Genomic DNA, 27381 nt, shown 5'->3' with positions numbered 1-27381 from the left:
TACTCATGTGAGTAAAGTTAAGAACTTAACTAGTTTTATCATCATGACCTTAATCTTTAGTTGATAAATTCAGCACTATTCAGAGGACCACTTCAAATATTCAAAGAAAAAGAAAGCAAGGTTTTAAAGAGGAAATATGGATTTAGGAGCACTTAAAATAACAATACACTCAAAGTTTATAGGCAGAACTGTTTATACCTTCTGTCTGTTAGGCTTTTAAAATCCATATTTGGGCATCTTTATAAAAGTGACTTTAGCGCCCACTGAAATCAATGGGAACTGCAGGTGCTCAACATCTCTGGAAATCAGACCATTTTATGTAAGTGGTTAAATAAATATTTAAATTAAAGGCGATATACCTATCTCCTAGAACTGAAAGGGACCTTGAAAGGTCATTGAGTCCAGCACCCTGCCTTCACTAGCAGGACTAAGTACTGATTTTGCCCCAGATCCCTAAGTGGCTCCTTCAAGGATTGAACTCATAACCCTGGGTTTAGGAGGCTGATGTTCAAATCACTGAGCTATCCCATCCCCCCATGGTTAAAAGCCTAACTTTAGGCATCAAGTTTGAAAATTTTGGCCCAAGTCTTTTCAAGCCATTCTAGAATTACAGATTTTTGGATTCTACTTTAAAATGAGTTTGCTCACGTCTGTGTGATATGAGCTGCAAAATCCTTTAAAATGAGTTTTTGTATAAAATATAAATTGCAAAACATTTTATTGTCTCCATGTTAAATTCACCAGACGTATGGGCACTTGGAATTTAAGCAAGATTATACATACTGCATACCCTACGTAGGCATGAAGTTTTATTAGTACAAAAATGGAAATTATTCTTGCTGTTGATATACATTGGACATCCCTGACTTTGTATCCTGGCAAGAATAGATACAAACCTTTATTTTGTGGAAGAGAAAGAGAGCTCTTGTATACAGATTTTGAATGAGTTACATGGAAAATGAAGGCATGGCTTAAGCACAGGTCTAGGAGGCTGGAACTGAACTCCAACCCTGCCTCTTATACTGACTCCAGTTATGGCCTAGGGCAAATTTAAAGCCAGATTTTTACAGATGCCTCCAGTTTTTCACCCACAGTTTTGTAGGTGCTAGGAATGATGCTCAGGCATCTGATTGCATCCTCAAATTGGGTAGTTAGACATCCAAGTGCCAATTTTATGATTGCAAATTGCAGCTGCAACTGATTGTGGATATGCAGTTGAAGGTCTTCTTGGGACACCTTTCAAAATAAGGCTCAAATCTCTCTGCCTTATTTTATCTGCCTGTGAAAATGAGGATAATACATATTTATCTGCCTCACAGAGGTGTTGCAAAGGTTAATTCATGCTTGTTTTGAAAGGGAAAAGTGCTAAGAACTAATAGTATATTTATAAAGGACTAGACATTTAATCTTAGAAGAAATTTTAAGAGAATTGTAAGTTGAACAGAGCATGTAGGTCCATGTTCTGCCCTTTAATGCATGTGGAGAGCTCCCACTGAAATGCACACATCCATGGGTAGAATTGGGATTAAAAGAGCATTGAGAGACCTCTCAATTAAATAATTTTCACAAAGCTGAATTATAACCACTACTCAATATTCTGTTGCACTATCCTGCATGGGGTTTGAGTGGCTTTAACTTCCCATAGAAGTCAATGGCAACTGGTGTTCAGCACCTCTCAGGATTGGGCCAAATCCTACTACAACTGATTTATGTAAGTAATCCTTATTCTGACAAGTCCTACTGACTTCAGTGGAACGATTCATCTGACTAAGGGTCTGCAGCATCAGGGCCACTAATTTCAGTCATTAACCCTCAGCTAGCAAGGAATTCATATCACATCCTTAAATAAACAAAACATTACATACCTCAGTTTTCTGTTTTTCTGCCTTTGGACATCACAGTCTATCTTTGATGATGCAAAGCCTTTCGGCTCTCTTCTCATGACATAGATGGGGTAAAAAAGCTGAGGAATTGCTTTTTCATGAAGAGAGTCCCTCATGGTGTACAATTTTTATGCTTGGATAATCATAACTTTGCTGGTAACTTTAATAAAATTGATAAAGAATATTAGATGTTGTTCTTGTGAATGTATGTGTATGTAATACGACATGTTAGTTCATAACATCACACAATAAATGAATGATAAAATGAAGTTATTGGCTACAACAGGGAACGTTACTATTAGTCTTTGCTAGCCATGAATGTCTGAAAATTTCACAGTCGGGTCTCTAGTGATCTTATTGAAAGGCTTTGTGTGTGGGTGGTTGAAAATATGGTACTTGGCCTTTGGTGCCAAACTTTCTGACAGTATCATCTGTCTTTACACAAAAGATGTGGCAGAATATGTTACTTCCCATTTAATATGCAGAGCTCTGTTAATCTTGTCACCAGAATAATATACTTGTAAAGGGGAGTGCAGATTGTCGGTAGTCGATGTCTACTACACCCTCAGCTAATGAAGTTGCTGTGTCCAATCTCTGTGAGTGTGTGTTTGGGTTTTTTCAGGGGTGGGAGGCAAAAGGGGTCTGAGAAAACTTCATATAGGAGATTGCTAAATTCAGTCTCTCTTTCATTTGTGCTTCTTCTGTTTCTCCCATTCAAATTAATCGCCTTGCATGTCTTTTTTTTTCCTACCGCAGTAACTGGTTGCTATGTAAATAGTGCTTTAATTTTAAACTCCCAAGATGCTCAGTCAGTTTCCCTGGTTGATATCTATGCTCTATTGGATGCAAATAGCTTGAAAGGTGTTTTTCTTGCCAATAGAACCTGCCACACTTGTGGAAGGAATGTTCTCATTCAGGGTAGCAGGTAGCATCACTGAAAGCGTGGGAGAATGGATACAGCCTTATTCTACTCCCCTTCCTCTTGGTGCTTCTTTTCTTTCTACTGCCTTGTCAGGTGAAGCCAATTTAGCCCTGGAGTTGCAAGAAAAGATAGGTGGATTTGAGAATGAGAAAGAGAGACCTGTACGAAGAGAGGTCCTGAAGGAGAGTGGGAGAGGGCCTTGAAAATGAGAAGATGAGGCCAAAGAAGGATGAGAGTAGGAGAAATAGGAGCAAGCACAGAGATATAGCCCATGGTAGATATCAAATGACTGAGGAGAGCCTGGTATCCAGGAAAATGTCAGCCTTGCATTTATGAGTGTCTGTTTCACCATTAATGTGTTTATCATTTTTCATTCTTTTAAAATTAGGTCCAGGAAAGTCAATGGCAAAACCTCGCAAAGGACACTCAGCACATGTCTGCTGTGGCATTCTCTTGTGAGCCACCATTTTGGTGTGAGGTAAAATTATGATTGCTTTACTTTGCTGAGCAAAGGCCCACAGCAAATTCCATCTCTGAACATTTATCACCCTTAAATGATAAAAACAAGAAAACTGTCTCCTTTTCACTCGTGTGCACACACATATTGTAAGCACAGTCATAATGGCCCATGTGTGGTTTAGATACACAAAAGCAGGCTACTTATTATTTTTGAATGGAGTATTTCAGTTTATATTTATAAAGAAGCACAAAATCCCCCTCAATAGCCACATCACTGTCTCTTCAATATTCAAGATAACACTGAAAAAAAGTTTAGTGCTCAGTAATTTAGAGAAAGTGTGTGTGTGTGTGTGTGTGTGTGTGTGTGTGTGTGTGTGTATATATATATATATATATATAAAATAAAAAAACCTGTTCTTTCTCTCTGTAGCAAACCATATTGCAGATTAACCACTGCTTTCATAAACTACAAGTGGGCCATTTAAACTATTTCACCACTGGTTAATGTACTGTCTTGTGCTCACTCTTTCTATAGTACCTAGCTAGTGTTTTGTTTTTATTAGAAATTCACCTATCCTTGACTACTGAGGAGAAAAGAAATTACCCTACAGAGCCCTGCAGCCCATAAAATGGCAGAGATTCCTAAATAAGACTGGCCTGAAACTGAAACCTCTGTCTGCCTGCACTGTAATGAAATGCATGAGTATAGGAGATAATAATAATTGCAGCAATAGCTCGTTACAGCTCCCAGATGATTTGGTGCTGTCAGGAGTGCACTGTCCTCTGACATCCCAGGAGGCGAGCAGCATCACTGACTGCAGGCCCTGATTGGTGTGGTGAAATATTGCTGGCAAAAATTAAAAGGTCTTGGTGTCAAAATAATTCATGATATGCATATCTTCCATTCTGATGAAACGGCTGATATCCGGATTAGCAAGATAATAAAACTGATCAGGCTACAGTTAAACAATTTAAGTTGGAGAGCTGTTCATTTTGTAGGTGTCACTTGTCAGATCAAGGGGTCAAAGCGGAATGAAAGGCTCTCCCCAGTAACCTTCTGATGATTTGGATCTGGAATGTTCTTCATGATTTGTCCAAAGTTTTCATCACAGTGCTGCCGAATAGCATTACCACAGCAGGCTGTATTCTGACATTCAAATCCTGGGAATGACAGGTTATTAGGAGAAGAGAACTGGCTGTACATACATTAAGCTCCATATCTCTGACCTGTAATTTGAACTGATAGTGATATTGTAATTGAGTGAGTAAAAAGGGGAATTCTTTATTAAAACACAGGAAGATGGAGAAAACGTTTATTTTCAGGAGATTTATGGGTTCATAAAATAAGCTTTTTGATGATGATTTATTTTACAGTTTTTGAAATGCTGAGCTGTGTGCTTAATATTTATTTTGTGGAACAGCTATTTAAAATAGCTCTCTACCTCTCATATATTCTCAGCCTGTTCTCCAGAACCCACGTCTGTGCAGATGGAAGGATATTTGTTTCATATGGGAGTTCATGTATCTGAATAGTTCAAAGATTATTCCAGTAAACTGGGCCTAGGGAAAATATTGTACCCAGTTAATGCTCATTGCTTCAGGGACCTCTACTGTCCTTCCTTGACACCTTATTGCAGGCTATTACTACACAATGGATCTTAAGTCAGATGGTTATAGGGAGTGGGGCAGAGCTGTACTATCAGGGTAATTGAGTCCATTGTATGGTCGTGTTACACACTTGAGTAACTAATTTAATGGGATGTATTTTCATGTTCTTCTGCTCGGGCCTCTTGCTGAATAATTCTCCTGTCAGGTACAGAGCAATGCAGGACAGGTGAGGAGGGACACAAGGGCTCATGATTTCCCAAGACAAGATTGTTCTGGAGCACAGGTGCTCACACAGCTAGCACCCAAATTAAACTCATCGCCACCAAAACAACTGCCTTTTAACTTGAATATGTTTAATTAGGGTTAAGAACAATTCATTACTTTCAAAGGGACCAAAGCTGGACCATAAATATATAAGGAACATAAACAATAAGACCTTCCTTTGCCAATTGTTCCTGAAGCAGTTTTTTTGCACAATTTAGCTTTAACAGTTTACCACAGGTAAAGCACATAAATGACATGTTGAGAGAGGTGAACATACTATATATCTGTCTGCTGCAAAGCTCTGCATGTGTGTGAAGGATAAGGGCTCAATTGGGCATCCACTGAAATTGATGGGAGTTCTGCCCCAACACAGTCAGTTTTTCGTATGTGTTTTTGCAGCATTTAGCAACCTGTACAGAAAAGGAAATGGGTAATGGTGTCAACAGAGCAGCTGGACATGTAAGTGCTGAATATTTACAAAGCCATTCCAATTCCCCTCCTCTTCCAATGAAGGGAAGCAGACCTATTGCTTGCTGCAATATTTCAGTTGAACCATTTGTTATTTCTGTTCCTAGCGAGGAAATGAAATGAAGCCCCAAAATGCCTACAGTGCTATAGTGTCAACTAGTACTTTTATTTCTCATCAGTTACAGTGTAGCAATTTAGTGTTGAATATTTTGTCACATTATAGGCATTTGATAGCTCAGGTTTCACACACTATTTATTTTCACAAGCAAGTATACTGATCACTGACAAGTCATGTACTTATGATTTTGTTATTGGGCATCTCCGCTCAGATAAAGGAGAACTTGACTTATTCATAATTCATTAAAAATGAAGACTCCAATCCTGCAAACATTCACATCACTTTAAATGTGTGATTAGTGAGTTCAGACTGCTTTGCCTTTGCATTTGGTGCATTCAAAAGAAAAAAGGGTTACTTCATTTAAAAATCATAACTATCCACTCTGCACGTAATTATATCATATTTATCAGGTGAATAAAGAGTTGATCATAAAACTACAGTGTGCTTATATATTTGTATAACTGTAAAAATGACACTGTTTCAGAGTGCAGGATTGGAGTCATAAAATTTACAAAGAGATTCATATAGGCTGACCCTCACACTCAGAGTACCACTGAAATCAGTGCAATTACTCTGCACATAAGTAATTGTTTGCAGGATCAGGACCAAAGACCTCAGTTGTATAAAGGCAAGACCTCTGAAATTGATGCAGACTCCCATGGACTTTGGTGGGATTGTGTAAGGGTCCATATGCATAAAATCTTTTGCAGAATTGGGAGGCCATTAGAGTTTAAGCATTGGAAGCAGTTTCTTTTTACATTGTACAAACATAATATGTGCACAATTTGTTTTCATGATGATTGTTGAGTACCATTAAACTACAAATGTAACAGTATTTCTCTGGTAGTTGCAATGTAATCCCAAGCAAAAGAAATAGTTATTTTGATTTTTGAAGTAAATTGAAGCTTGCAAGATATTTTCCAAGTATAATCACCAAGCAATCTGCAGAAACATGTGTTTGTGTAGTTGTGTAGCGACGTTGTATTTCTAGCTAGTCAGAGCAGGATTTTGTACTGGCATTTATTACCATAGTGCCTGACTGTCTCCCATGGGGAAAGGTCCATAATGAACTTCTGCAGGCCTTCAGCTCATCTCCCTTCTTGGGTATAGGGCTAGATTCTTGCTTTGTTTGCTTTTGTTTTTTGGTGGAGATGTGCAGGACTGCTTATTGTAAATGTCTTCAGGTTATGGTGGAAAAAAATTATGAAGCTTCTCCTTCCCCATCTCCTTCCCCGCCCCTTTTTCTGGTGCAAACCAAAACCGAATAACTCAGGTTAGTTCTCTTGTTTATGTTTATTTACATACGTGACTGTAGTGATTTTGTCCTTACAAACCGAAGTCATAGGAAGCAAGAAAGAAAGTCATGCTTGCTGTGGAGAGAAGGCTGCAATGTTTTTGGAATTCAACAACTTGTATAAATCAAGAAGCAACAATCCTTGGGATGTTGCATCAGTTTATATATCACATAACTGAACTGAGATTCAAGATTATGTGTATGTGTCTCCTCTGTTTCTGCATTTCAGACTAGAATTGTTTTTGAAAGGTATACATAAGCCCTTACATTTCTCCTTCTCAGTAAGTAGTGAATGCTGGTCAAAGAGAAACTAATTGTTTATTTTCAATGAATTAGCACATTTTGATTCAACTTCATTTCACATATACAATGTGTAAAAATATCTATTAGCCAATTCAGAAAATACATAAACTGGGCAAGTTTCATTTTGTAAAACATATTGCTTGGTAATATATTTTTATATTTAAATTGTACTTTGTTATACTGTCCAATCATGATATAACGAGATGGGCCCATTCTTAGTATTTCCAATATATTTACTATGTTATCACATATGTCTGTCTATTTCTAAGTTCAATTAATTGATCATGCATGTATAAATATATATGAATATATTGTTTCCATATGAGATGTACATTTTGGGATTGTCTAACAACTGACTCAGTAGATAAGCTTATTTGATTTTCCTTAGCGGGTTGAGGTCTCTACCCCATTTTCATTTTTCATTATAATATAATAATAGTCATAGGAAAGGGTGATTTGGTATGTGATATATTTCATTATGTTTCTATGGTAAGGGCAGAATCTAAAGTGGGAGAGCTCACTAATTTTTCGGCAGAGTAATTTATTCCACAGTATTTAAATGTTGTAATTTTCACACTGAGGCACATGCTGCCACATCGATCTTCCCCTGGACCAGTCTCTGTCTTGCTCTTTCCTTTTCATCTGTTTTGTTTTTTGCATTTTTTTTCATAAATTCGACAGATGGCCTCTTGATGAATCCTTGATAATACTGTCATGTAAAGCTGCTAAGACTAGAAATCATCTCGCAACAATTTTTCATTGCAAAGAGAAAATTGAACCGAGACAAACATCACTAAGTCCATCACAACAGCAACAAAATATCTACTTCATGTAAATGAAGAAGACAAGCTTTCCTCATAATGCTCAAGCACAAATGCCACTATCCTTGTAAAGCCCCTTGATTTTTTTTTAATGCTACATTTAATTCACGTTTCAAGCCTTGGATTTGTTTAGTATTTTGTTGGTTTCATATTCAGAACATTTTCCAGGCTTTTAATGTGTTCTCCCTCCTCCTATTCCCCCTCCTTTTAGGTCTTTATAATTGTGGATCAGGTGAAGTTTGATTCCCCTCATTTCAAGGTCATGCACCACTAGGACCATTTTCCTGACTCAGAGGGCACGTAATTTCACAGCCGTGTACTCCTCATTAATCCACCCTGAGTGGGTGCTCAGGAAGTTCCAGATCACAGATTTGTTTTTGTCTTGTTCTCTGACTCAGTGCTTCACAAAAGGATTAGATTAACCCCTTTTGATTGTATTTATATTTTACTGCATCATGTTAGAAATAACGTGATTTCTTCTTCTCTCCACATGGTCCCTGGTGTGGGAAGCGGGGGAGGAAGGGGGTTCACATCATTTCTTTACAAATAGGTCTCAGTTAGTTAAAGTGAAGCTTGTGGCAGACACAGAGAATTATTAGTTTGTTTTTTTGTTCAGTTATTACTGCAGCTTCAGTGATTGATTCCCCTCTTCCCCAGTTAGAGACTTGTTTATAAACTCTGAATGGTCTCTGTATAAATGAAAACTGCTGCAGTCCACTGGCCCTGAACTGGGTCTCATCTGGACCTGAATTGTCCTGGTCCCAAAATTAGATGTGTTGAACATTGGAGAGGATCCATTTTGTTTTTGGAGAAAGGTTCCAGCCAAGAGCATGAGCAATAGTTCTTCACTGTGAGGCATTCTTTCCTCATTTGGTGTCCAATTTCTTCCCCATAGGGGCTGTAGAAGGGGAGTATATCTCTATATGGAGGTAGTATGACCCAGTGGCTAAAGCCCTCGATTGGTATGTCAGAGGCCTGGGTTCTAGTCCCAGCTCATCAGGGTGAACGTGTGTAAGTGACTTGCACCTCCCTATGCCTTAGTTTCCCCATCTTGTTGAATGGGGATAGTGATGGTTACCTCCTTAGGGCATGTCTACACTTATGGGTAAATTGGTACTGCTGCGATGGATGCAGCAGTGTCAATTGAGCAGGTCTGGTGAAGACCCTGTAAGTCGATGGCAGAACACTCTCCCATCAACTCTTGTACTCCACCTCCCCAAGAAGAGTGAGGTAAGTCAGCAGAAGAGTGTCTCCTGTCCACACAGAGCAATGTAGACACTGTGGTAAGTCGTCCAAAGCTATGTTGACTTCAGTTATTCACATAACTGAAGTAGCATAACTTAACTCAACTTACTGCGGTAGTATACAAAGCCTGAGTCAAGAACTTTGAGATCTACTGAAGAAAAATGTTATAAAATAATGTATTATATGGCAGCATGGGAGGAAGTATGGTTCAAAATTTAGAGCAGCTGACTGGGACTACAATTTCCCCCCTCCCCCAGCTCTGGTGCTGTCTCACTATATGGCCTTGCTTAAATCTCCATCTGTAAATGGGGCTAATGTTTGCCTGCCTTTGTAAAGTGCTTTTAGAAACCTTAGTTTCTTTCTTTCCTCATCTTCCTCTTAGGGTTGCCAATTTTGGTTGGATATATTCCTGGAGGTTTCATCACATGACATCATCTTTAATTAAAGATTAATCTTTGATTCCTGGAGACTCCAGGACAATCCTGGAGGTTGGCAACCCTAATTCCTCTTGGAGAGAAGGAAATACATGGACTCAGCTCTGGGAGCTAATGTAAGCAATTCTCCTGAGTGAGGCCTAGTGGCTGGGAGGATTGAAGAGCTTGTCCTCATGGACATCCCAGATCCATTGGGTTGGCCCAATATTGCCTGTCCATTCAGGGGCTCCAAAGGGCTAATGGGGCAGCCCCACCAAACTGCTGCAAACCACTCCCTCCACAAGGAAAAACTTAAATGTTCTGCTTGAAACCGTGGAGATTTCAGACTATATGCCCCTGCTTCCTTGGATCTTGCTGTGCGAGGGAAGCATGTAGGCCTTACGTTTGGAAAAAGAGGAGGTTGTTATACTGCAGTGGGAGTAAATTTTACCCATTTGTGATTCATTTCAGATTACTTCTGTGGTGTGTTACCTTAAAATATTACCACCACCAAGTTGCTTCTTCTTTTGCACCTAAAATACTGTTTCTTTTCATAGGTTCATAGTTTTCAGGGCCAAAAGGGACCATTGTGATCATCTGGTCTGACCTCCTATAAACACAGACTATAGAACTCCCCCAAAGTAATTCCTTTCCAACTAGAGCATCTCTTTAAAAAATACACCCTCAATCTTGATTTTAAAATTGCACTGATGGAGAATCCACCACAACCCTTGATAAATTGTCCCAATGGTTAATTACCCACGTTGTTAAAAAATTATGCTTTATTTTCAGTCTGAATTTGTCTGACTTCAACTTCAGCCATAAAGGGCCAGGTGATTTTTCCCATTAGATATACTATAAGGATGATCTTTCTCTCAGCTTTTTCACCGTAACCAAAGGCACTGGTTTCTTTCTTTGGAATCACAAAGTCAAAAGACCATGACATGAATATGTCCTGCATTTCAATTAGGCAATAAGAAAAAGCAGAGCTGTGTGAAGCAACCAGCTTTTCTCCTACTTGAAACATTTGCTATGAAAACTGAATTTAGCTTGCAAATGCTGAGATATGGAGCATTGCCTATTGTTGGTAGTACACCACTTCTTGGTATTTTTAAGGAGTTCTTGTTAATATTGCACAAAGTTTCTCTAGAAAAAGAGGTTGCCTTTGCTATGGCATGAAATACCAAGAATTTTAGATAAACATGCCATGGCTTGCATTGTGCCTTTAATCCTCGTGCACAACTCCCATGCCATCAAACCAGTGTTTTAGGCATGATTGGAAGGTATGTTATGTCTCCAGTTAGCTAATCAGAGGTTATGTTTTGTAAGCTTCACTCACACTAGGGAAATGTATGCTGTTCAAATTTACTGGCTCAGAGGTCAAATACTTAAATGTGCTTACAGAAATGCAGTAGTATGGGATCTGAGCAAGAAGATCTGAGAAGTTAATAGGCTTCATTTAGAGTGCAAAATGTTCATTTTAGATGTTTTTATGAACCATTTCCATTGTTAATGTGGTTATTGTTAGTTAGCATTTTTGTTGAAGTAGCACCTAGAGAGTTAAACCAGGGTGGGCTCACATTGTGCTAGGCACTGTACAAACATATAATCAGCTTCAGTCCATGCCCCAAAGAGGTGTGACACTTAACTTTGTTAATAGTTTTAATTTTTTTTTCTTGAGACTAGGCTACACTCTACATTTAATGATCCTGTTTAAAACTATTTTTGCAAAGTTATGTCATATCCACATTGGTGGCACAACTTTGCTAGGTGAAATCATGATTAAAAATGGCACTGTTTTTGCCACTTAAGGGAGACCAATATATGGGAGGTTAGGAGTTGGTGGGTGCAACTGAAATCTGGTGTGGTGATTTTTATAAATGGAATGTCAGTATAGATGGCTACTGAAGGAGAGTGAGAATGAAAAATACTCAGATCAACTCTTGAGCAATTTTAATCAGAAGACACCATGTACATGGGGAACTCTAATTGTCTTGATGTGGGGTGGACAACTAGTACAACCAACCAACCAACCAACCAACCAACCATTGTTCGGAAGATTTCAAAGTTACAAGAAGATAATGTTATGTTCCGCAAAGAGAACAGAGTAGCATCTTCAACAAGAAGAGAAGCAATCTTCTCATTGATAGGAGTGAGAATATGGGAGTGGGTATGTCCTGTTAACTCAATCCATTCTTTGCTGTATTCTCTATCAATCAGGAATGTGCCTGTTCTCAGCACACTGAATGCAAGTAGCTTTCAATCTTCTGTCTTTGTGGGATACCTGAAGCCTGTGGATATCTTCAAATAATTACATGATTTGTCATATGGTATGTTGCTTGCTTATGTATATATTTTGCAATGCTCAACAGATAATAATGGGATGGAAGTGAGCATAATGTTCAAATATCACATTAATAAATTACATTGCCAAAGTTCTGGAGGTATTTTTATATTTCAGGTATTTTTTTCCACGGGAAGAAATAATATAACTTTCTTCACTGTCATTTATTTCTATTTGCTCCTTTCAAGTTTTCAGCATATTTTCTTATGTAAGTGTTCCTCCCTCTCCCCGGTATTTGACCTTTGGCTTTTATATTGCAGGCTGGATCTGCTGAGTGCTGGGCTTATAGGCATTTAGTTGGTTTTAGAAAAAAACAAGTTTTTTTTTGTTTGTGTGTGTGTGTGTGAGAGAGAGAGAGAGAGTATTTCATCAGGTAAAATCCTCTCCCTGTTCTTGCACAGAACCCAAGGAAATAGGCTTTGTTTAGGGACCAAAGTAGGAGCTTGGAGGGTGAGGATCGAATTGTCTTCCAACTTGCAGAACACAGAGTGGATCACAACCTCTCTGCAACTTCCATTATAATAATGAACTGTGGCCACTGCCCCAGTACCAGGTGTTCTGAGCCACTGGATCAACGTAAATATGGATACAGTTGTCCTTCTATGATCTGCTCAAAGCTTAATCAGCATGGGCTTGGAGACCCCTGTCATTGTGTACAGAGGATTCACAAATCCTCCTTTGTGGTCACTGCATCCCTCCTTTCCTCCCAGGGGTATCACAATTGCTTTTTTGGAATCCTGGAATTTTTTTTAAGCGCAACTGCTAATGGAAGTACATGATTTTAAATAATTTACATTTCCATCTGGTTTGAAAAACACCAGGTGGAGATTGCAGATCAGGATGAGTCCAAATGGAAGGAAATCTTTGTTTAAAATATTAAAGCAAAAACAAACATTTATGTGAACCACATTTTTATGGTCCCCAGTGGTGACTCCTTATGTCTTCTCACCCATCGTTTTGGTTGTGCAAGGAATGTGCTTCCCTTCCTTGGCTGCATTACATGAGTTATTCAGAATTAGCATGGGGGAACTGGGGAGAAGGGGAAAGCAAAGAGATTGTGTGTAGAATGTTGGAGGAATTAGGGGTCAGAAGGTTTCTTCAGCATATTCCTTTGAGCATTACAATGATCTTCTTTCTGCTTTTCTAGGGAACCATATTAGGCCGTTACATGCATACATGAGACTCCCTTTATGGTCAGTGGGAGTCACCTGTATTCATCTTAGGGCACCCATCCAGAACTGCTGCCTCCCCCCAGTAGGACCCCTGAACCCTGACCTGTGCAGGGGAGAGACCCCCTCCATTCTGGTGGCACTGCCACACAGGTGGTGCCTCCTCTCGCCCTGTCATGTGACCTTGAGGTAAAACTGCAGAGGAGCCAGCCAGAGACTCCAGCTGATAGGAGCAGAAAGCAGGGACCTCTGGGTATTCACAGAACTTTCTACAGCTTTGACTGGCCTTTCTCTGCCAGATTGTCTGTTTGCTCCAACCCTCTCTCTTACCCTCTGTCATAGTCTCTTCACCTCAGTTTCATTCCACACCCGCCCCTTTTACTCTCTTCTCTCTTGCCCTCTCCTCCTCACCCCTCCTCCCTTCTCTTTCCATTTAGCTTCATCCCTCTTAAATAATCTCATAAAAAATGTTTGTGGAACTAACGTGTTTGTTACCATCAAATAGTTCACTCTGCTTATGTGTTGTAGTCCTTCCCCCCTTCCCCCCTCACCCCCCACCCCCTGAAGATGGTCAGTTTAAAAGAAACACATTTCTTATACTGATCTCAAACAAATGGGCTATAATAACTCTTCAGTCTGATTTTCTTACTTTTTTTTTAAAATAGAGATTACAAAGTCTCATTGTCAGCCAGTCATGTAAACCAGTAATCTTACTGGACCAAATTCATCCCTGCTGTAATGCCATTGATTCTGATGGTGTTACGTTAGGGTTGAATTTGCCTCTCTGTATCAAAACTCCAAGTGCTACAAAATGGAGAGATTTGATATGTATTTAGATTAAAAATATTTGAGACACAGTTAAAGTTGTCTTTTAATCTTCCAGTACTGACCCAGTATGGCCATTCTTATGTTTTTATGTACTGTGTTCCCCTTTAATACTACCAATCATCCCCCAGAGAGCTTTTGTGTTTGATTGACAGATACCAACTGGCCCAGAGAAAACTGTACATAATGGCCTGTAATCTAAATTTCACCTCCCAGCTATGCTATGGGGACCCATTCCTCCAGAATATTGGCCAGAGACTGTCTCACATTGCCATCCATGTGTGGTCCACAAAGACCCTCTCCACTATTCCATTAGCTTCTGAAAACTTCATCCTGCCCAAATCACCCCACCCAAACTGGTCAATCTGCATACAAGACAGAGAGTAACTTTTTCCATATGTACCCTGAACCGATAGGCTACAGACTCCAGTGCTGTACACATCCTTTCAAAATGAGCCAAAGATCCCCATGTAGGCTGGATTTTTCAAAGGAGACTAAAGCAGCAAGGTGCACAACTCCCATTGAAAGTCAATATCCTTTAGAAAGGGTGGATGCAGATTGTAATGTCATACAAGAGCCCAAAGTCTGCATATGCAATAGGAAGGCTTAAGTATCTATAATGTACCAACTAATGGGGTTGTCTCTCCAGTAGATACAGTTTGTCTGAAAGATACAATAATGATATAATTGATCTATTCTAGGAAAGGGTTGCTTTTTTTATAGGAGAATGTGAGGATAGATTCAAATTGGTTGGAGACTCACCATGGACTTACAAACGGGAAGGACACAGAATCATCAAATTAATTAAATTTTGTTGGGGGAGCTTACAGTGACAGTGGACAGGCACAAAGTAGCAGATTTAGTTTACTTGGATTTTAAAAAAGGCTTCCATACTGTACTGCATAAGATTAATGCCTAAGACTAAAAAGTATGGTATTGTTAATGAAAGATTAGATAAAGACTGGCTTGGTAAATAGAGGGCATATGCAGGGGGTAGCTACTTACTTACCTGTCAGCGAGGTGAAAACTTGAGTGTTCTAACAATCTGTGTTGGATCATACTCACACTGTACACCAATGGCTTTGAAGAAGGAATAGTGGTGAAATGTGCAAAATTGCCAATGACACAAAGGTGGAAGGAATTGCTAATACCAAAAAGAATGTGCTTGCATCTAACCTGGGGCATGGGCTGAAAGTGGTTCATGCAATTTAATATAGTTAAGTAGTGAGCATATGCCTGAACATGTCAAAAGGGATTATGCCTTCAATTGTTACTAGTTGCAAGGCACAAATCAGAAGAGCTAAAGGACTTCAATGAGACTCAAGGATGCTCAACAGCTCACAGGACTGGGCCTCAGGGCGAGGGCGTGAACAGTCCAATGCTGTAGTTGCACTTACAGATGGGCTGCATTGGTCTCTTCTCCTAAAACGATACTTTGATGTTGCTTGGTTAAGATGAATCTAGACCTCCTTTTAATGACCTTGCCACTGACCTAAGGAGTCTGACCTGTGTTTGGGAGGTATTATGGGAAGGGTTTTTTTTAAATTGTTCCTCTTCTCCTACCTCCATTATTTTTGTAAACATCCCTTACCCTATCTCATTAATATGTGACCCTGTGCGGTCTTTGGAGGCATAGCTGAGAGGCTCTTCATCTGTACACATGAAAGAACTTGCATTTTGTACATTTGCATGTTAAGCTTCTCCTATATTCGACTGTATACTAAGTGACTTTGACTTTCTTCTTGTTTCCATCCCCTTTTGGAAAATTTTTAGCTATATAAAAAAATGCACTCTACACAATATCATTAAAGGTAAGTAAACTAATAACACATAGATTTAAATGTTTACTGGTTTGTGTCAGTGTCTGGCAATACAATGAATAATTCATATCAAACTAGTAGAATGTAACATTTACATAAAATAATACTTTGCAAATTTATGGTAAGTACTAATTACTTGCCTTATTTGCCATGACTATGATATTAAATATTCATAAAAATGTGATTATTTCTTTGATTTGGCAGGCATTTAGATTTCTCTACAGCTTTTCACACTGCTAATTTTAATCCAGTAAATTATCTGGAAGAAAACAGTATGCAGCCTAAAAACTGTTCAAAATTCACTCCAACATTGAGCACATTATGGACGTAATGATCCATTACAACCAAACTTCAAGAAGGTCTTGCAAGAAAACTGAGAATTAAACAAAGAAATATGGAGACTATCATCATTATTTATCAGATATATTTATTAGGGTGGTTTTTTTTTTGTTTTTTACATACAGTGGAAAACTTTTAAATAGTTACATATGTGGTAAATATACTCCCAAGTGGTTAGTTCTTTGTCAGATAAGTGTTTAAGAAAACTTACCTGTATTGATGTCACAGCTTGATGTTCTGAGGATTTATCCTTTAACCAGTTTAATGAAAGAATCTTAATTTTGTGATTGAGTGCACTAGAAATATATTCTTTGTGGCTATCACTTAAGGGAATAACAATAAGCCTGCAGCTAGGTATTTCTAAGGTGGCTATCACCTTGGGATCTAGGATAAACAAAACAATACTTTGCACTTACTGTATATAGTGTTTTTCATACATGAGTTCAAAGCTGTTTACTCATATTAATTAAATCTTCATACACATATTTCTGTAGATACATACTCTGAATCAGGCAGAAAAGGGACTAGAACGTGGGTCTCCCCCATCCTACTAAAATGCCTTAACCATTAGTCTACTGTTGTCATTTTTTTGTGAAAAGTTTCAAATGGTCTCGCTTTCATGTTGCAATAGAATAAAAACAAATGTCAAAACCTCCAAATTTTCCCCCAAACAGAATTGGTGTATTTCCAGCTAGCCCTAATGAATACATCTAGGTCACTGGGCACCTGTTCATTTTAAATGTTTGTTGCTCGCAGAGGCCCCAATTCAACAGGTACTTCAGCATGTGTGACACTTTCTAAGGTGCACAAACCTTTTACAAACTTTGATTAAACAAGTTGATTGATAACTTGAAAAATGTTGCTAACCTTATGTAACAATACAGAATTAATGTACCATGCCTTAAAATAGATTTTGGAAAAGATTTGAAATATCAACTCTCAATCACTCCATACATCGGAAATCTAAAACAAAACATAAGTTTCTAAACCTAAAGACTAAGAATCAAATTTTGCCCTTAGTGTTTTCAGTGGGCAGCACAGGCTGTTTAGTTAGGACAGAATTTGGCCATGAGACTGTATTTTTTTTTCTTGCCTAGAAAACGTGGGATAGGATATGTAATCTGAACATTGCAAGTTAAGACTTAAGGAGTTTCAGAAGCATTTTTTCCTGTGCGGGGAAGATTTTATAATCATATAGGAAGATATAGGGAAGGTGGACTTTATCTTGCAATGATGTAGAGTATTAACATAGAAATTCAGTTCCATCCCTAAATCTCTGGGCCTTCCATATGGACGGGTGGATGCTCTTCGCTGCTCACCAGTGTCCTCTTGCCATGGCTTACTCAAGAACCATGCTTCTATATGCTTTCTTTCCCTGTGCACTCCACTTCTTCCTTTTCTAGTGAGGTAGGTTGTAGAGGGGCAGCATCACATCTTCTGAAAATGTCCACTTGGAAATCCACTTGGTTTTGAGGGACAGTATTCTACTGTACATTTGAGGAGACCACAGGATCCTAACTAAAAACCTCAGAAATGCTATAACACAGCATGAGACAATGATGACCCAGTTTCTTGTTTGAGGGAGAAGTCCTCCAAAAACCTTCTGCAGCATCGTATAGTTTGACACTTCTGTATGTGTAAAAATGTTGGCAAGTGGCTTGTTACCTGTGAATGCCGGATATAATTAAACTCTTCCTAAAGTCAAATGCTTTATTTATTTAAATTGCTTCTCTAAATGAAAGTAAAACCATTTGTTATACGTGTTTGCCAGGTTTTGACAATGTGAAAATGGGACAAGGACAGTACAGTGGAACAGAGACTGAAAATCCTCAATGTAATACTAATGGAACCCATCCTGTTCTCTCTGCATTGGTCATAGGGTTGAATAAGGAACTCATTGAAAATAAGCATTTCCCATGTGTCAAGGAGAGAAACTATTGATTTGTACTCCTATTCACCAAGATCAAAAATCAATCCCTTCAAACTGGAAAAGGACTTGTGTGTAGTGATGAAGTGATCCTATGAGCTGCGTAACAGAGGCCTAGTTCTAGGGAAAGGAAGCCAAAGGAAAATGGCATTGAGGAGGTCAAAACAGTTCATATGGCTCATCACCAGGGCCGGCTCCAGCATTTCTGCCTCTCCAAGCAAAAAAAAAAAGGGCACGATCGGCGGCGGCAATTGGAAAAAAAAAAAAAAGCCGCGATTGGCGGTGGCAATTCGGCCGCAGGTCCTTCGCTCCTAGAGGGAGTGAGGGACCTGCCGCCCCCGAATTGCCGCAGGTGCCGCCCCTCTCCCTTGGCTGCCCCAAGCACTTGCTTGTTAAGCTGGTGCCTGGAACCGGCCCTGCTCATCACCAGCTGCTTGCGCCATCTGACAGATCCAAAGGCAACTTCAGAGCAGTCTGTACAATATGTGGCGCTTACCAGAGATCTAGAAACTGCTGCTGTAATGTCATTTTCCCTAAAGGAACTTGGCAAAATTGGCACTGTGTTCTCCCATGGACTGTGGTGCCAATGGTAGGCATAACTTGCAGCCCTAGTGCTGGAAAAGAGAGGAAGGAATTGTAGCCTGTTGTTAACTGTAAATTAAAATGAAACTGCTTTTCAGGTTGAATGAAACAAATATTTTTGAATTTTTTATTTTCTGAAAATTCCAAAAAAGTTCAGTTTTCGGTTGACATGAAACTTTTTTTTTTCAATTATTTTGAGCTGCCACAAAACTGCGAAATCAGTTATTCTCACAGAGTTACTCTACATAGTCTTGCCCCAGAGACTGGTATTGTAAGGCCTAGTTTGTACAGTGCACAGCTCATACGGTGCTGTGATGAAAGACACTATGTAAGTTGCTGATTTATTTTAATGTACTTTACCACTATATCAAGACACATATCAGAGCCCATCTTGTGCTGTCCCTCTGGAAAGACAATCTGCCACAAGTCTGGCTTTTGAGGGATCATTCTGAGAAGTGTTGGAATTGCTATATGCAGAAATAGAAGTGTTACAAACTTCAATCACTGCAGGAAATTTGTTAGAAAATGTGGCTGCTCAGTTAATGAATCTGGACAGTCAGATGGGCACAGTGAAACAGGAGGAGAATGTACTGAAACTAACATTTCTACTCCAAGAGCTGGCCATTACATTTTTTAAGTCTTATGAGATCCTACTTAAACGCTTTACTGTTCACTACTGCTGCTGGTGAGGTTCAACCACTGCTGCCAAAATGACATCATCAGCCAAGGCCCATAAAACCCGAGGAGCAGGGCCAGATTAAGGCAATCTGTCACATGGTCTCTTCTGAGCCCACTCCTGTTTGAGGGTGTAGTGGTAGGAGCCCTCACACAAGAGCCATGTACTCAGCTGGTCTGTGGACCTGCTGCTACTTCTGTTTGTGTAGGCTAGGACTTTCCTGACCACAGCAGCTTCTGTGTCCCAAGGGGCTGGGATTTGTCTTTGTCAGAGGACAGGGAGAGTCCCTGTTGACACCATTCAAGGAGAGGGGTGTGTGTGTGACCTGCCAACACCACTGCAGAACAGGCATGACAGAAAGAGAGACCCCTTTCCCCCAATAGTCATCTGCTGAATGTCGTCTGTTAGATTTGCTCTGTTACAAACAATAAAGTTTAAATTAGAAAGGTGGGCCCCATAGCTTTTGTCAGTTTTGAGTGCATTTATTTATTGAAGGTGTATATTTTCCCAATTTCTTTGTCATGTTGTTGGCTCTCTCTCATCAAAGTTCCGTCCAGGGTAAGAGTGGATTGGAAGTTTCAGACAAAGGCAAATAGTATCCCATTGTAAATTTCTGATACCAACTAGGATAGATTTCTGCCTTACTGGCTACAATTCAAAAGAGAAAGTGATTGATTGGGCAAGTATCAGGTTTTCAGATCTCCTTATTCAATATCATTTTGCTGAGAGTCAGGAAACTGATATAAGTGAGAGCTCTTTTATCCAAAGAGACCCCTTTTGGGGAAATTAAGGAAGCAGGCTGGATTTTCTGTTGTATTCAATAAGAAGATTTTTGTGTATGTCCCTCAAAACAACTAACCATATGGTGTGAACCAACTCAATATATGTAAGTACAAATCAGAACATGCAGCTCTTTCAGTAACAAGCAATAAAATAGCTAGATATATGAGAACCTTGATCAGTTAGGAGAAGAAATTATAGCGGCCCCACTTCTTCATTCATGCACAAATTGTTTTTAACTCAGTCTGAAATCTTGTTGATACCTTGCATCTTAGAACAATGGAATAAAGTTGGATCTGGATCTTCATGCTCATCATTAGACCCTTATACAGAAAAACCGACATAAGAGCCACAAAGACCATGAGAAAACACAAAACTCTCTTTACCCAGGGATTTAGCACATAAACAGAACTAATACAAAATGGTAATTACACTTTCTGAAGGAGGGCCCAACATTTGTTGATAATGTAAAAAGAGGTGGGGATTTTATGGCATATGATGTAGGATTCACTCTATATCCCTCTATCACCTCCATTAACTTAGGGTTGTGTTTCATAGATTGCTGGTCAAAATGTATAAATTTTTTTCAGAGGGGCAAAGCCATCCAGACAAAAGCAAGAGACCTCCCTAAAACTCCACCATAATAGCTTACATGGCATTCATGTTTTTAAGAATCCATCCTTATCCTTAAAGATCTCTGAAGGCAAACACCACACAGCAATAACACTATGTATTCAATCAAACAATTTCTTGCTAGTGCTACTAGAGGAAACTCTGGTGCATGTAGTGATAATTCCCTTTTCACATACATCATAAGTTACACTGAGCAGAAATTTACATTGTGGGCAATTTCCGGAGGCTTTGGGATGCAGGCTGATAAAGACATAGAACACATATTCTGTTGCAGAGGTCTTTATACTCTGAAACTGATAGCTGATTACAAAGCAGCCTGAAGATCTAATTACAATTGGCAATCGGGAGATGAGGAAAGACTGCAGACAAATCTCCTCTACTTTTATACACAGTCCTTGTGGCATTCACATTGCTTTCAATAAATGTGCTTCTGGCAAAAACTGTCAATTATGGTAATAGCCTGGATGACTGGGTACTGAGAGACTACAAGCCTGACCTTTGCTGTTGTAATCATCATCATCAGCATGAGTATGCATGCCACCCAAAAGACAGAACAAGTAGCTTAACTAGGCCGTAATTGCCATTTGTTGTTGATGATGCCATTGATGATGCATTTTTGTTTGTGTTAATTGAAAAGATATTACACTGGGTGATCTCTATAGAAGGTGGAAGATTAATGCTCAAGGGAAGAGAAAGCATATGCTTAAACTAAAGTAAGAAGAATAAATACTTCATATGTTACATACATTCTGATACCTTCACCTTACCAGCATATGAAAGTAACATGCATAGCACACTTCTGTTTAAAAGGGAGGTTAATGTAGGCACAGAGATCAAACATCTGATTAAAAATGAGGTTAAAATGCTTCATCTAAACAACTTGACCCCATAAACTGTGTAAGCCTGAAAGTTTTGGTCTATAATCATTATTAAAATTGTGTATGGGCTCATCAGTGAAAACAGTAGTGGAGCAAAAGAGGCCAAAGTATCATTTAAGTTATACTGAGGACATGTGTTGAATTCAATGGGGCTGTGTTTGTGTAAGAGAAAGGAGAAGTTGGTCTAAGGACTCTCCCAGTGTACAGCACCCTTCTACAGAAGTGTTTCTGTTATGGTGGCACCCAAAACAAACAGAGAGGAAGATAGCCTCTTTCTTGAAGAGCTTGTATTCTAAAAAGCTAGTGCCCAGTTGTAGGAGGGAATGCATATAACAAACTTACCCAGTGATCAGGGTGGTGGCTGGCACACACCTCTTGTTCATTCCTTGCTTTTATTTACAGTACAAAGGCATAGCCTTAAAATTTTTTTAAGGGGGAATTACAGATACAGCTTGGAAGAGGCAGAATTGTTTACATAAGAGAAAGTTGTATATAAAGGGAGTATGATGTCAGGAGGCTGTGAAAGTAATACTGCTGTTGAAGTCCCTGATATGGTGGTGGGAAGCGGGGACTGGTGAGCACAGTGCCCTTGGTAGGTCTTGCATCTCATGTGAGGAGCAGGAAAGCTAGGATTCACCTCTGGCACCATTGGCTTTAGCTGTCCTGGCTGACTTGGGAAGGAGTATGGATGGTCAGTGGCTCATTCCCCCATCAAAATTGCAATAATCTTATATTAGATACTTTATTTTCCACAGTGATCATTACAGATTATTGTCTTCTTTCTAGTCAAAATCTCTAATAGCATTTGCAACATACATAACAGACTTTGGAAGCTTGTTGTTTGTGCCTTTGTTATCATTGACCACAGCTAAAATAGATTATTAAATGTGTTCTCACGCATCTCCAGAGAGAAAGCACTAGATATTAAGTTGTATTTCCCTGCAGAATGTCCTCCTTAGTACTTCCTACTCTTCCTAGAAGTGTGGAAACCCTAATTAAAAATAATTGCACCATACAAATGTTTTTTTGGGGTGGAGAATTTTTCTCATTAGAATTGGTTGGGAATTTTTTGACGATATGTTTTTTCATGGAAAACAGCTGATTTGTCTAAACCAAAACTGTTTACAAATCAGAGTGAATCTCCCAACTTGAAACAAAGTTGAAAATAAGTTTCAAAATTGAAACAAATTCCACTTTTCTGATTCACAAGGAAAAGTCATTTAGAATTTATACTAATTAGACTAAAAAGGTTTTTTAAAAAGTCAAAAATCAAAATATGTTTTTACCTGAACCAAAGTTTTTCTGGTTTCTCAGGTTATGAACACTTGAGATTTTGACTTTTTGTCATGATTTTGAGGCAGGGAAAATTTTTTTAGCTCTTGAAAATACTCAAGCGATGGGAAAACCGTTTCCTGCCCAGCTTTAATTGTCTTCTACTTCCTCTTTCAACCAATTATTAAACTCTTATACTTTCTTTTCAATTTCCTGCTTTTCTACTTTTTTTCCTGAGGTAGTTGGTCAGCATTTCTTCCCTCATTTTGTTATCCTGGCTTTTTCAATAGCTGCTTGAATTTTATGGCTTCTGCAAGAAACTCAAATGTGCACTGGCAGCTTTCTGAGCACTGCTTCATATGCCACTCTCTGAATTATGAAACCTTCTTCCTCCCCTTCCCCCCACCCACAGCCTCCTTCCAGAGTTCATAACCAGCACATTTTTATTCCTACTTTTTGTCAACTCTGTATTTCTCGATAGTGGACCAAATTCATCCCTGATGCAACTCAGCTGATTTCATTCAAGTTATACCCAGGATGAATTTGGCTTAGTTTGTCCTTTCCTTGCATGATCTGAATGATATTCTCCTTTAGCTCTTTGAAGCTTGCAAATATCACTGTAATAAATGAAAAAATTTAAGAGGTTCCAGGCAGAAGTTACTGACAAAAGAATGGAGGTATTTCTTCTGTTGCAGTATAACCCACTACTGTTCAAAATGTTTTGCCTATTAGATTGAATTCTGGAAAAATAATGGACAAACTATATGGAATTCAGTATTTTCAAAGGTGTCATGTAATGCACCAAAAGCAGTATGGATAACGGGGCAAAATATCTTGTAAATCATCTTCCTCTTCATTAATAAGATAGAGCCGAATTCCACCCTGAAACCCATGCTCAGACACTCATCCAAAAGGATGCAGGCTTCTATCCAAGGTCCGAATTTAGCTCATGTAGCTAGTCATTCACAAGGGACCCAATCCTGCGACCCCTGTGATCTCAAAACTTTCATTGACTTCAGCTGGAATTTTGGGTGTGGAGAGCTTGCAGGTTGAACCCCAAGGATTGTCCATTCCTAGAAATTATCATGTGAAGTTGGAGGCTGTGCAAGCATCTCAAATTAATTGTTAGTTTCTGCAAATATATAGATGGGTTCTCCACTCCCCAGAGCCAAGGCTGTGTCAATTAAACATACCTGGTTATTTTTCCACAACTATAGGGAAACCAGTGCTATGCATTAGGGCTAGAATAACCTCTCCAACCAAAAGTTCAGGTGGCACAGATGCATGCCTTCTGCCAGTGATTCTCAACCTATTTACCATTGTGGGCCCACAGTGTGTTGTGGGCCACATCTAATACTACCTGTATGGCCCTAAGGATGTCACATGGGCTGCAGCTCTGTACTGATTGGGCCACAAGTGATCTGCAGGCTGCAGTTTGAGAACCACTGCCGTATGCCATCCTTTTCACTAGTCTGCCAGAGCTTCAAAGTCAGACATATGCATATTTTTTTACCACAACATCTTATGGGTATAAATATCAAGCATGCATTCACAAGTCAGGTATATGTGTATACACCTGGCCAGTTTGCTGATGACCAGTTACCCAATAATTACTTTTACATCTTCCCTTGGAGAAATATTTTATAGAACTTAAAAGGGATGAGACTAATAGGTTTCTATCGAAATTACATAAAAAACCTGTGGAATGTAATAGAGAATAATATCCCTCCTATAGAATGATGGCTTAAAAATTCTCTAAAAGGGTTATCATTCTCTTAAGTGCATGTTATCTACAGGAACATGTAATTACATGGTAGTTGTTATCAATGGCAAGAGTGGATGAGTAGAGGGGGCGGAGTTTGTGTAGGGCCTTGAACTTGATGCAAACAAAGAGTGAGGGATTAAAGACTTTCTGAAGAATGAGCCTACCTTTTGCTCTTGATTTAGTTTAAAGATCATTAGGTTCAAATCTGAACCATACTGGTCAAGACTGAAAGTTGTTACCATCCACTAGAATTTCAGCAGCCTGTGTGAAATCAATCGATCTCATACAAATTTCTGTGGCTATGTCCACATCACAAAGAACACCATTACAGAGGACACTAACTGGTGCTCTTGCTGACTGGCCTAGCCTAATAGGCTCAAAGATTTCAATTGAGCTGGTCCCCAGAGGCAACATTGCTGCTCGTGTTGTACCCTTTGGATAAATAAAGGACTTGATATAATATAGGACCTTTCAAGAACACTACGTTCACTTAAAAATAATAATGGGCCAAATTAATTTCTGTCTTAACTCTACCTACTTTGTTCAGCTTACATCAGGCATTAATTTGCTTCAATATCTTTAAATCTTGGATCTGCAAGATGAATTTCAATTCTACCCAAATCAGTTCTGGCAGCACGTCCAATTACAGCATATATTTCAATGTGAACTTGGTGTCAGTATGGATGGGGTACTGATTGCTCCTCCTCTGATAGTAAGTATCTTGTGGGGCCTAACGGGACAGCAGCTAAAATCTGACTCCTATTTAATTTCACCTTCTGAGGTGGAATTAAGTGTACTTAGTAATACATTAATACCCAGTTTTCTGGCTAGGGATGACTGAATATTTCTGAAATTGAATTATAGGGAAGGACATCTTTATGTGAAGGATAAAACCAGGAGTTGAGGGAAGCAGGTAAAGGACTGTACATTTATCCACATCAGTATCTCATTTGAATCATGAGTGAACCAACATAGAGCTTGCCTTTATGTATAATGTTTCTGAAACACCTTTATGCAGAGAAAATGCAATCCCTTGTGGAACTAATTCTTTTTTGTTGTTGTTGCCAATGACAGCTCTAGCTTTGCCCATTCCGCCACAGAAATAACTTAGAATAATAATAATAATTTATACTTAAGGTACCTAGTACTTTTCATACCAATGTACCCCAAAGCACTGTGAAAATATAACGAAGTGGTATAGAGAACTGATGTAGGACAGTACAATGGACACCTATAAAATTAGCATTTACCAATGGCTACCACATGGTAGTCTGAAATAGTGCCATAATTTATAGTTCTAGTTATAGGAAATGTAAATAATTGCTGTATCTATACCCTTGGGTAGTGACTATTGGTAAGTATTGACTTTTTAATGGTGACCATTACATAAAAATAAATTAGTTCTTGTAAAATACTGGAGTAGAATGTGTACTGTATTGAGACTTAAAACTTATGAGTACAGGAGAAAGGCAAGGTACTTTCAAAGTTGTCAGATAATTTATTGCATAGGCACTTTGGTTAAATCATTTGTTAAATCAAGTCTTAAATTTACTTTTTATTATGCAAAAATATGCTCATTTTATTGTTATCTTCTAGTCCCCCTCCTACATATTTGTCTGTTACATCCATCTGTTGTCTTGTCATAAACCTGGCTTGTAAGCTATCTGGGGTCGGATCTGTCCTTTTCACTAGATATCTATAAAGCACCTAGCATGAGCAGGGCCCTGTTCTTTGACTGGAGCCTCTTTACTAACGTAATGTAAGTAATCAGTAATATATTTCTTAAAAATTATCTTACAGCAATTTAAAATTTCCTGCCTTTCTCATTCAAGTGGTGAACTGCAATTTCTGCTGGAAGATGTGTGGGCAAATCCTCTGTGCTCTTTTAAAAATGTCAGCCACCAGACTTTATCTTACCAGGTCATTTCATAATTTTGTCAAGTCCAGTGTCCTTCCCCCCAGGGCTAATAAGTAATTCTTCAAAAGATGGCAAAAACGTCTATAATGCACTTAAGCAATTGTGCAGTGCTGTTCTCACTGAGACACCAGTGCCATTTAGGGACACTGAAATAGTAATAAGTTTTTTATATATATAAAACAAACCAAAACCAGCCATACAAAATAACCTCTCTTGAAAATGCATGAATATGTGTGCATATAATTAATATAAAATACACAATCAAATACAGGTTGCAGTTTCACCCACAAAGAATTAGAAGCAAAAATGTGCTACTCACATTTTGTTTTCAGAGAGCTTTAGTCTTTGGAATATTTTTGAATATTCAGGCAACACTTCAGCGTTCCCTCTCTTCCTCTGGGTGTTGAGGAAGGCATAGTCTCCACAAACAGCTGTTCATTATGATGCCACTAAAGCCCTTTTCTGTATTTCTAGCTTTGGAATTCAGAGCTACCATTAATTGATGTATGTAGATCTATACAAACATCAAAAATAAACCATAATAAATTTGAACCTGCCCTCCAAATGTTCAAATATTTCAAAATTAACATTTAAATGACTTCCATTTATTTTTAAAAAAAATCCTCCATATTTTGTAGCCTATTAAACTTGAAAA

Source organism: Trachemys scripta, chromosome 2 (genome assembly GCF_013100865.1).
Source record: "Trachemys scripta elegans isolate TJP31775 chromosome 2, CAS_Tse_1.0, whole genome shotgun sequence".
NCBI classification, from domain to species: Eukaryota; Metazoa; Chordata; order Testudines; family Emydidae; genus Trachemys; species Trachemys scripta.
This window is presented reverse-complemented; position numbering follows the sequence as displayed.